This window comes from Hyposmocoma kahamanoa, unplaced genomic scaffold (genome assembly GCF_003589595.1).
Source record: "Hyposmocoma kahamanoa isolate Upper Pololo Valley unplaced genomic scaffold, ASM358959v1 63, whole genome shotgun sequence".
NCBI lineage: Eukaryota > Metazoa > Arthropoda > Insecta > Lepidoptera > Cosmopterigidae > Hyposmocoma > Hyposmocoma kahamanoa.
Window position 1 is genome coordinate 20,801,124 of NW_020653851.1, and position 12,839 is coordinate 20,813,962.

Here is a 12,839-nt window from a genome sequence, read left to right on the forward strand (position 1 = left end):
GGTAGGTTTACTACAACTACAATACTTAATTCAACAGAATACATCTGACGAGAATGTGTTTATGTTCAAAGTTCCAAAGAATTTTAGTGGTATGTTAATTATAATAATAATAACAATGTTAAAAGTAACGTAAGAGGAACGTAAACCACGGCTGTGATCATGAGATGTTTATGTACCTTTATTGTTATTGTAAATATGTCTTTTCAAAAGGAAAATATCAAGAGGCCTACCGCGAAAGCGTTATTTGTTGCAAGTAGCTTCGGTATTACGATAGTAACTTGAAAATACGGAGACAAGAGTGCTTAATCTCCCCCGAGGGAGTAGAGCTTTCGAATTAAAATCTGAGAAACAAAAGAAAATATCCTGAGCTAGAATCATTTCCTTTTTTTTATAGTACAAAGTACAAACTTTATTTCTTTGCATTGAGGTAATTTCGTTTGTAATACAAACAGCTCAATGGTTCATACATGTTCGTAAAGCGTTGCTTATTTGCGTCATGGTCTTTATCGACACGAAATCACATTAAGCCGGTCCGACAAAGCTTTATGTCCATGTAATAAATACAAGCGCCAAAAATGTTGCTCGTGCGCTTCGCGTCATGCGGATCGGATACTAAACGCGTAACGCCTTTTTTCGCTCTTTTTACATGGACTTAAAGCTTTTTCTGCCAGACTTAAGCCGGTTCCGCGTTAATATACCTCCAATAAACACTACGACAACTTTGTTTTTTGGTCATTTTCTGTTTTTTTTTTTTATTGTTGTATGTTTATTGTTTCTAATATTATGCTCTCCAAATTTTATTAAAAAAAACGGAGAAACAAAAAATAAAATTGGAGAAAAATAAAATAAAATATGGAATTTTGTGAAAAAAAAAACAACAACAAACAAAATAAAAATATAACAGCTTCAAAAATTAATTTAGCGTAGTGTTCATTGGAGGTATCGGTAAGTGTGGTGACACTGTAATCAGTAAGACGAATATGTCTATATAATATCTATACTCAGTTTCCACTTACATTGTGTATAGTAACTTTTTACATATAAAATCGATTTTAATAAGGGAAATATTTAAGTGCATATCAGAAAACTTAATACATAAAATTATGTTCATTATTCAAATAACTTTCACATCTAAAAAAATATTATACTACAAATAAAACAACTGTCTGACAAAACTAGTACCTATCAAAAATTACTTAAAAACATGTATCAAAACTAGACCTCTGCTAATTTCTGAGTGTACAACAAAAGTGTTCAATTATTAACGAAAATATGGTTTACATTACAAAAATACTGATTGCATATCAATTTAAATTAACTTAATTTTTCTCAAAAGTTTCTCCACATATTATCTTCGTTTATACAATGAACCACATACAACTACTATATTTATGATATAACGAATAACACATATTGCATAACATTATTTAAAAAAATCTAAACTAATTTACTGAAAATAACGGACGTTTTATCTCTTACGGGTACAACCTTGAGTCTGGTATAATATGCCCGAATAAAGAAAAAACTAGATCGCTGTGCAAATGAAACTGCCTTCATTTTTTCAAAAACTGTAAATGCAAACAGTCGTGTTGTAGGGCCCGCGATCCGGCTCGTGTATGTGGTTTCACCAACAGACGCCAAAATAATACCTAATTGTAACAATAATATCTAGTTGATTTTGAGATGATAAAAGATGAAGGCCAAAAAAAACTGCTGAAATATCATTCAGCAGGGCCAGCGCAAACCGTCGTACGGCAAGGCAGAGGTAATTGTATTTTTCTCAAACATGCTCTGAAATGTTAGCATTACTTTTAAAAAAACGAACACGAAAGTTTGTCATTATAGACCATGCGACTTCTTTCCGGCCAAGGCCTGCAAAGTAAGTATGAAAAACCGTTACTGTCCACTTCTCTTAAGTTTTAAATCTTACTTTGTTTGAGAAAAAATCTATACATACCTCGGCGGGAACGGGGATTGCTTGATTCGTATGAATACAAGGCCTCACTGTCGCTCGTCCTTGTATCTCATACTCGTCCAACAATACCTTACTTCCCGGCCTCTGCAATAATATACTATATCAATGTACATTTAAGGCTTTTATTTGAAGGTATAAATTTCATTGCGCTGTCACCCAACGGTTTGCTCGCACTCTCTCGATGCATTTCAACCTCTCTCGTATAAAATTATAATCATCGACACTTTTGGATGATGTCATCCCAAATCAACTCCCAGTACTTCATTGATTACGACTTAATAATCTTGAACCGTAGCCTAAGTGCTGGCCGACGTTTAGTAATAAGCGAAAATTGTGACAATGACGCGTAATCAATTATTTATATTATGTCAGAGGTATTATTAATAATGACACTTGACTTGAGTGCGATCTTAATACTGATCCTGTTATCAAGTGGCAGTGAGCCCGTCATGTCTGCAGAAGGGCTGATGACCGATTTAAAACTATTGTGAAACAAAAACTATGTAACAATTTTAGCTCTTTCAGGTATTCTCGATCTAAGATGTTTAAATTAAATATTCTAATGATAAATGTATATCTACAAAGAGCAACCCCTAAAGTTTCTTGCTCATTCTTCTCAGGGGAATCTGCCTTACGAATGAGGAGTAGAATTAAATCATTATGACGACTTCAAGTGTAGTTTGCTTACCTTTGAAATAAAGATTATTTGATTTTGGTGGAGCAAACTTGTTCTGGAGTGGTGATTAGGTTGAAGCAAACGTATGACGATAGAAACCGATATGATAATAACTTGTTATCGCAATGAAATATAAATAACCTTCACGAGCACGAGGTATCGCGAGATTATGTTACAGAGCTAGTAACTATGTAAGCAGCAATACGGTTCAATATTCCACCAACAAATATTTCAATTCTCGCCTCGTCAATACAGACCATTTCCATTGTAGATGCGCTAGGAGAAAATTGAAACTTCGCTATACAAATTTTAATCCTCGTATCGCCTCGTCTTATCTCGCCTCGTTGGTGGAATAGCACCTTAATTCTATATTTCATGTACTCAAAATTATATATAATATTAATAAGATATTTATAATAAATAAATAATAAGATAGACTTTCGTTAAAGCTTAAGGGAGTTGTCTGTCTGTAAATGGAGTTAATTTGGTCTCGAGTCAACATCAAATATTTAAAACTATCTTTCTCAAGGCTGACAAAAGTGGTTAAGTAGTCCGTTAATTAAGTTTTTGTTGTACTTGGTATTACGAGGAGACCTTCGTTCAAATTTTAATCAGCTATTTGTTAAATAAAATAATTGATCGAGATAAAAATAATAATATAATAATGTTCCAGACAACAACACCAAATTGCATTGTCTCAAACCAGGACAAACAATAACTGCCTCTGTGGCCGGACGATCGCCATGCGGTGGCACCAGGCATGCATGGCAGTAGCCACGCAGAGGTCCCTAGTAGGATTCCCGGGCCGTGAGAAATATTTGTATGGCCTACATTTATTTCTCTCGTGAGTTTGGGTGTAATTTGTGGTTGTCTATATGTGGCACTCGCGATACTGGGTTTCCGTAACGCGGGGCAATGAGTGTGTGCGTTAAAAAAATATTAACTCCGTATTACTCGGAAAACCCAGAGGAGCAACGCTTGTGCTAGTCCATAGTAGACACGTGATCAAAATGGACTGTACAAGCGACACAGGCTATTGAAGGCGTCGTAAAAGACGCTCAGCGCCCCCTAAGGCTGTACACTGGACGACAGCGACCCGGCGGCACGGTGCCGACAGCGATGTGGGCGGCATCCTTGTTGCTGTTGTTCTCGAAGCCAGCGATCAGGTCGCTCGGTGTGCGGCGGTGAAGGGGCATGACGAAAGTATGCGCGCGATGACGATACTGCGGGGTGACCTTTTTATGGTAGTTCTTATAATAAATGTAAGTTATTGTAGGCAATCGAAGACTTGAAGCCGTACTACAAACAAAGAAAACAAAATTGGCGAGTTTCACCGAAATTACGAACATCAAAAACAAAATCCGGAGAAGCTCTATAATTACGTTAGAATGACTGTGGAGATGTTTTACTATATTCTTGAAGATATCAAGCCAGAATTGGTATCCGACTTTAATGATGAACGAATAGTAAATATTGAATATTAAGTTTAAATATTATCATGGGTGATATAATTATTTGCTATTCCATGATAGTGGTCTTTCTAAAACTGCTAAAACTATTTCTTCCAACGACATCTCAACTTGATTGATCGAAATATAATACTAATTGTAGGTAAATAACAATAGAACAACACTACGACTGTTCTAACGCGTATTCACTACGCGACGGCGGCAGCGTGACCGCCGCCCACGCCGCTGCCGTCGAGAACAGCACAACGCAAATTTGGGCATTTTGATCAAGTCACGCGAGCCGCCCTGCAACATAGGTTAAGCCGGCACTGCACACCAGGACCAATTTAGAAAAGCGCCCATGGTGTTCTGCTAGGTCACCTAGGTCGTAAAATAAGGTTTAGGCATACATGAAATTGACGATTTCTAATATTTGTTCTGTAAATGTGTAGGATCTTGCGAGAGAAACCTTGCCAACAGACAATTCGCCTTTAAAGCTCGTATTGTTCGTTAGTTAACTGCAAAAGCAAAGCACGAAAACAATGGACAGTGACTTTAGTGACGTCAAAACAACATCGAAATTTAGAAAAACCCAATGGAAGCGGTGAATCTGGCATAATGGACTTAAAAATAATAATTTGCATAAACTTGGAAAGTGGTCGGAAAACGGGAAATGAAACTAACATTGCTTTTAGGTAAGTTTGATTACAAGAAATACATACTTAAATTACACAGGTATATACATAAAGTGTTCATCATTATGACTTTTCTAAGAAAATAAACATTCATTTGCATTTGAATCCCTAAATTCGTAGATTCTATTTATACAAATAAACCAACAACTACACAACAAAAGCTCGAAAGCTCTTTACAGGTCCCAAAAAGCAGTTAACCGTGACCATTTCTTATAATTCGGCTCACAAAAACGTTTGAAACTTATACTTCGAATACTTATACGAATTTTAGATCCGAAAAAATATTCTCATTTACATATTTTTTTGGGTTTAAAATTTTCCTATATGCCACGGCAAATTTAAATAAAAATGTTCGACGATGTTGTACTCGAGTTTTCATGAATTATTCAATAAAAAAAAGCAGTCTTCAGCAATTTTAGACGCTTTAAATCCGAAACAACAGTTTCAGCTGTCGCGAAAACCTAAGAACTAAGCGGAAAGCATAAAAATGTATTTAAATGTACCTCTACCTTAATGATTATATACCTAAACTTAATCTTGGCAATCTTGTGATGGCAATTGGGATTATTTAATTAAATTATTTTAATCTTTCTCTCCTGTATGAAACTACAAGGCGTGAACAACAACAACAGTAACAAAGTTTAGATATAAGCAAATTTGTATTTAGTAAATCAATCAAGAGAGTAGAGAGAGTAAGATAAAATGTGAGTTTCTCGTCTTTCATCTTCTATATTGTCAAAATTAATTATAAAGTATAATTTATATTTATTAGATATACATCAAGATTACCTTGATTGAACTATTATTTTTATTGAATGTCATGATGTTTTTAACCATCATTATATACAATTATATAACATGACATTTATAACATGACAATTATATAAAATACTCCTCTATTTTGTTAATATTACATCGATTGATAGAAAGAAAAACATAAAGGAAAATTCCTTTCATCGGAATTTTTCAATTTTGTATAATACCAAGTGACGGGACGAATAAGTGCCTATCCATATCCAGTTGCAGTGCCACATAGAGCTTTTAATCGCAAAGATCTTAGGGGCACTTCCACTGCGCCCGTCTTCGTCTGAGGCGTAAGTTGACAAGTCCCATGTGCTTGTAATTTCACCAGCACCATTACCCTTCCAAACCGGAATGCAGTAACGCTTGGCGGCAGAAATAGGTAAAGCAGTAATTCCCTGGACGAACTCTTTCACATGGAGCTCAACTGCTACTAAACTGACTGGACTCAAAGCAGCGTTGTCGCTTCAACGTGGCTACAGACGCGTTATGCCAGTGATTCATGTCACGTCAAGGTAAACTAGAGTTAACAGATCTTTTATTAATAATGTTTGCTTTTAATTCTTGATAAATATATTTAATCTAGAAGACATGCTAGTGAAATTACAGGCACAATGAACTGTAAACGCATGTCTCAGGATGACGGGCGCATTGGCTGTGTCCTCAAGATCTTTGTGATTTAAAGCTCTGAGTGGCACTGCAATTATCATAGATAGGCGTGTTACTTACCACCAAGCGCACGCTTCTTGGTATCCTAAAAAAATGTTCGAATTTACCCTACTTTTTAAAATTTAAAACGAACACGTTACGTAGTACCTACTATTTTCCTGAAAATTAATAATGCCTTAACATAGTAGTGTGTTTCTCAGAGGAACTTTTCGCGGAAATGAAACCGGCGGGTTTTCGGACAATCGTGTTTTGTTTACTGTGGCTGTGTAATTAACGGACAAAGGAACTACTTCTTTATTACATTGTTTATAATGCTTACCTGCGCCTTTATGTACTTTATGTACAATGAACAATTTCATACAAAGATCCATTGTTTCAAAGCTCTTTTCGTTTACATAATATCTACTTAGTATGTTAAAATCAAATCAGTCACCGAATATTATAAGTATTGCGTATAGAAAAGAGGTTTGACACCATAAAGAGAACTCATCCCTCGCTAGAGCGCATGCGTGAGGTCGGGACCCTCCGCACCGCAGTCGCCCGCCAGGCGTCGCCACCGTCGGGCGTAGCATCGCAGTTTCGTAGCACTGCAGTGACGTTGTACTGATAACGCAAACCGAAACCCTTCCTATTGGCAAGTGCTAACTACGGTGTTTATGAAGTGAAAAGTGTAAGGATGATCGCTTGAGCCACCTATCCGGGATACTTATGGAATGTAAGTCGTGACGTCGAGTCCTCAGTAAACCATGTAGTGACAATTGACCGCTACCTGTCAGTTTATATATTAATAGATTGAAATCCAGCCCTACTTCGGTGCTGCTAAAATTTCGTAATAGACACTATTTACCTTTTTCATTACAACAATATTCTTTTGATGCCTATTTTCTGCCACTGACGTAACCAATGTATAGCATGTAATGATAGATAGTTATTTATTTAATATGGATGATTTTATTTTTTTTTAAAAGCACGCACTCATGGCCCCGCACTGGGGAAAACCTGTTTCGCGGGTGCCATGGACACACATAAGACAACCACAAATTACACCCAAATTGACCAGAGAAATTAATGTATCGAACCCTGAACCTTCGCGTGGCAGACCAGCATGGTAACTGTTCGGCCAAAGAGGCAGTCAAAGTTGTTATTGAAGGATTAAAATTTTAAATACAATTGATTATGCGATCAGTTATAATATGGCTGTCACGATTGATTTAAAACAAATATGCCATTTTAATTGTCTTGACTAGTATGCTATTGCAGTATTAGACATACGAGTGTGATATTTTGTCTACCCAAACAATCTAAGTATGTATATACAACGTTATTGAGCCCTTGTCCTTGGAAACGCAGCTCCTCTTCGATCAAGGTCCTTTAGAGATACTTTAGATAAATATTTTATACCGGCTACCGGTTTTTCTTAAATTCGAAAGCTAAGGTCGGTCGCTCTAGTAAACTCTCCATAGCTTAAATTTGAAATTTCTTATCGAGTTTTTAGGTTTTCACGATTGGAAATGAAAGTATTTTTTCGCATCCATATCTCGTACATTTGTTTTTTCAAACAAACCAGCGTTTTGGGCTCTTTACGGGTCGCATGGTCACGGCCGACTGAGATGGTAAATCCTGAAACATTGGTTTGTTTGAAAAAACAAAAATACCCCATTTAGGACCGACACAATACTTTCATTTCCATTTAAAAAATTTTCTTACATAGGCCAATGTACATCCAAAAAGGGAAATAGGAAAAATCAAAAATCATGGATGCCATAAGATCCAGACCAGATGTGTTGGAAAAACCTATTATTGAATCTATTATTTACTTTTAAACGCTTAGCACTACTTACAATAATTACCATTAAAAAAAATGTTGTCGATTTTGTTTGGTTACTGAATTAAAAAAAAAGAATTGACAACACTAAGTGTGACGGCGAGAGCCTTCGGACGGGGTCGTGTTATTATATTAAAAATAAAGGAATAAAGGAACATCTTAATTAAGTGCGGTGATTATTCATTGGTTCCTTTCTACATCGAATCGATTGGATAAGTTAACAGATGGAATGCCCAACTTCATTGGGATGTAGACTCATTGACCTATTAATGAAATCAGAGTAAACTCCCCTGCGCCCTGGAATCTATTACTTAGCTATTATTAGTTCATTCCTGTACTTCAAAAGTTAGAACTCGATGTGTGTATTATCTATCATCTGTTCTGATGTATCCACCTTCGGCAGCAATAGCGGGACGACAACATTAATAGTATTTTGTATAACGTTGCATAATGAGGGATTCAGAGATTTAAACACCTAATAATGATTGCATACAATACTTTTTTACGAGTAAATATAATATTGAAATAGAACCAATATTTAATGTATATCTTGTTGACAATGCATGACAACAAACGTATTTTTTTTTAATAAATTTTAATTCATTTATTAGGGTAGGCAAAGGTTCTATCGCACAGCTTCTTTATATATTTAGAGGAAAGCCAAATAAACGCTACAAAACAAAAAACAGAAGTAATAGAATATACCTGGCCAAGTACCGTATATATTTTAGCTAATATTTTTTTTATAAATATTTATATCCCGGTTGCAAGACTTTTAGGCCAATTTAACCAATCAGGAGGCATTAGAGCGTTTGAGTAGCGTCCTAATTGATATTTTAAATGGGACAAATACGACGTTCTTTTTTTGAAAGTGAGTATAGTTCTGTGTACAGTACTATAATAGGTATAGAGAGCTTATAATATGTGTATAGATAAAGCAGTGTATGTAACTGTACATAATTAAACAATATAATACTCGTGTGATGTTTCTGAAACCCACACTCGTATTTTAATGCTTTTCATTATGTAACAGTCACATAAACTACTATTATGTTGAGTTTACTGAAAGATTAACTTGCACAAAAATATCGGTTACGCTGAAAAATGAAAACAATGTGATTGAACCATTACAACTATATGGACGTCGGGTCCGCGCTAAAAAGTGTCCGAACTTATAGGGCGTTAAAATCGTATACAGAGCGTCATTCACGCTTTAGTCTTCGTTTGTTCGACTGACAGCGAAGCAAGCAAAATTAGACAGTACTGCGATGACATTACAATTTAAATTCAACGTTTTACCTTTTTCATACTCCTTTACATGTCACTACGTTTAAATAGGTTGACTTGGGACATTTTTTTCGTGGTTTTTGTATTAGACCCGTCGTCCATTTATTTGTAAGTCAATGGATTGAACAAGATGTTTTTTATTTTCTTGTAACATGTTCTCGAGTGTATCATGCAAAATGTTTGCAGTAACCATTTTAAGCAATCTTGATTGGCTAACTTGATTAAAGTTAATGTTTTTCAGTGTATATCAAAGACCTACCGACAGTTCAATGGCGAATTAAGTTTTATTGGCACAAAAACGGCTTTAGGATTCGAGGAAAAACAGAGTGTTAGTAGATTTGTTGTAATTGATTTCGATGGGGTTAATTATGGCCTGGCCTCTGTCGTCGTCGAGGGTGTAGTGGATTTGTTCCTGATTTATTGAAAGGTTTTTTTTATACGAGTATATAAAGATATAGCGCATTTGACCTGGCAGTAGTAGAGCTTCTTGTGTAAAGTATGAACCAGGGAATTACTGCCACCTTATCTATTTCTGCCGGTTTTGAAGGGTACTTGGGACTTGTCAACTTAGGGTGACGGGCGCAGTGACGGTACCCCTCAGATCTTTGCGATTTAAAGATCTCAGTGGACTGCCACTGTTATTGACATGCGTGTCGCTTACTATCAGGCATACGAATTGTTCGTACTCTCACTTCAAATCATGCATCTCACCTGACGGAAAGCGACGATCAGGTCGATAATGGAGCATGCATACTTAAATAATGCCTATTCACTATTGCCTTGAAAAGGTCCAAGTTATACCGTTCAGGGAACAAGTCTGCAGGCAGGGAATTCCACTCCATAGCCGTTCGCCATATAAATGTAGCAGTAGAGCTCCTTGTAACACTACTGCAACTGTTATGAAACAGTAACTGTCATGAAACATTATAAAAAATAAAATTTATTAATGTGGAATTATTATTATTAATTATTATTATTAATGGGAATCCTTGAAATAGCCACAAAATAAGGGTGGTACCGCAGTCTACGTTTTGTCTACGAAATGCGGTTTTCTTTCCGATAGGCTCTTTGATCACATGAAAGAGTAATTAATGGTGAATTAGATGTAGTTGTAGAATCTGCTCTCAAACTACATACTCTACTGAACAATGGTGACCATGTAACTTGTTTTGTTTGTCATGTTTCACAAACATGACATTCAGTTATTTTTTGTGAAATTACTCCACTGGTTTGTTATAATTATTAATACAAACATCGAACAATTAAAAAACAAGAACGAAGGATTTTTTTTTGTATCATATCAAGTGACGGGACGTACAAGTTGTGCGTCTGATGGTAAGCTATGCCTGTCCATAACAGTTGTGGTGCTACTCACAGATTTAAATCGCAAAGATCTGAGGGGCACTGCCACTGCGCCCGTCACTCTGAAACATTTGTTGACAAGTCCCATGTGCCTGTAACTTCACTAGCACCCTTACCCTTCAAAACCGGAACACAATTACTGCTTGGCGGCAGAAATAGGTAAGGTGGCAGTACTTCACTGGATGAATTCTTTCACAAGGAGCTCTACTGCTACTAATTTTTTCTAAGTATTCGATCTTTGTATTAATAATTGTTTTCTTGTAACAAATCTTGAGTCTTTTAAGAGCAATTATTTGCAACAACCATGTTAATAAGCTTGTGATTGATTCCGTCAAGTATCTCGAACGGCTTACTTGTTTAAAGTCAATGTTTTTAAGTGTCTGCTGGCTCATATAGCTAAGTATACGTGACCCTAATTAATATGCTTCAGTGCTTTAAGATAGGACTTGTACGAAAATACACTGCTGAAAATAGCAAGTGTCACCATATTTTGTAATTCTTTTTCGGGTAATCGATTAATCGATTACCAAAGTGTTGTAGTTGTGACGTGTGGGGCCCGCAGGCCGAGACTTGTGGGTTATTTTTGGCCCAGGCTGAACAACGAGTTGCGTGTGGCGTTGAATTTAGCCTGGATGCACGCGATCTGTGGTCATATCTTAATTACACCCACTCGCTCGTTACCACTCATATTATAATGAACCAAAATGTTTCATTAATTAAGGATCAATATTTAAATTTTATTGAATTGATATTCAATTGTTTTATATAAACGCTAAAAAATCGTTGAAAAAACCAAATACAAAGATAAGACAACAAGAAGAAAAATTCGTGAGGTCCGCTGGTTCGTTCCGTGGCTTAGTTGGAATAGCGTCTTACACGGTATGCTAGAAGACGTCGGTTCGAATCCGGCCGGATCGAAGGATTTTTTTCTGAATGTTCGATCTTTCTATTACTAATTAAGGATCAATATTCTTATTTATTAAAACCTATCGCCTCTCATGCACAGGCACTGGATTCAAATCCGTGGATTCAAAATACCAAGTGACGGGAAGAGCAAGTCGTGCGCCTGGTAGTAAGCCACCGCCTGCCCATAACAGTTACTGCGTTACTTAGAACTTTAACTCGTAAAGATTGCCAGCACCGCCACACACACCGACACCCTGAGACATAAGTTTACAAGTCTCATGTAATTTCATCAAAACACATCTGAATTTTGCGGAATTTATGTACGAAATTTAGGTTTTCCGGTGAAGAAAAACATCGTGATGAAACCTACTCGTCAAAGAAAGTTCACGATCCTCGGAGAAAAGTGTGAAGTCCCGAACCCGCCTTAGGCAAGCGTGGAGGCCTAAACCCTCACCGGAGAGAAGACATGGGTCTTCTCTCCGGCCCAACAGTGAGACGTATAAGTGGGTTCTTCATCTACAAGCTGAACTGATCCCATTCTGAACCTTTCGTCCATAGTTCTTGCATGATTAGTTTCATTGTTACGAGCACGGGTGCTAACCATCCCAATAGATCGAATAATTTGGTTACTTCTGATAGTATGAAAAGTGACAGTCGCGCAGCTAATTTGAACGTGCCCTTAATCCTTTCCTTGGATTTTCGTTGTTATTTATTCTTATATTATAACAAAAACTGTCTTCTATTGGTGACCGTAATACTCATAATATTCCCAGTGACTTTCTGCTTTCTTCTAATGGCAACTTCATTGTTTTGTCGTCAATATTTATTTATTTATTTTTTATTTATTTATTTATTTATTTCTTCTTACAAAGGTGATCCTTATTTATACACAACATAATGAATTTAGACTTAATAAAAGAATCTAATTAAGATACCTTTGTAAGAGGCTGGAGTCTATACTAGGAATTAACCTGTGTGACAGAACTCCAGGCTCTCACCCGACTGAAAACTACAGGTTTCATTTAATAGTTATAGTGTAACATGATATGTTGATCATTTATAATTATACTGAGGGAAAAAACAGTTAAAAATTAAAAAACAATAAGAATAAAAGAAATAAAAGAATATTTTTACGAGACTAATAACCAAGAAGACTGGGTATGATTAAATGTGTGATGATGTGCTAGTGCGTCCT

At 36.2% G+C, this 12,839-nt stretch overlaps 1 protein-coding gene across 4 annotated transcripts in view; it reads left to right on the top strand.

Annotated features, from left to right (window-relative positions):
- The first annotated feature begins 6,951 nt into the window (after positions 1-6,951).
- Positions 6,952-12,839, top strand: part of LOC113230332 (protein lin-10-like) — a 135,599-nt gene continuing 129,711 nt past the window's right edge. For all 4 annotated transcript variants that reach the window (XM_026464216.1, XM_026464217.1, XM_026464219.1 and 1 more), the window contains exon 1: positions 6,952-6,979. The gene's annotated coding sequence lies outside the window, so the exon portion shown is untranslated. The remainder of the gene's footprint in view (positions 6,980-12,839) is intronic.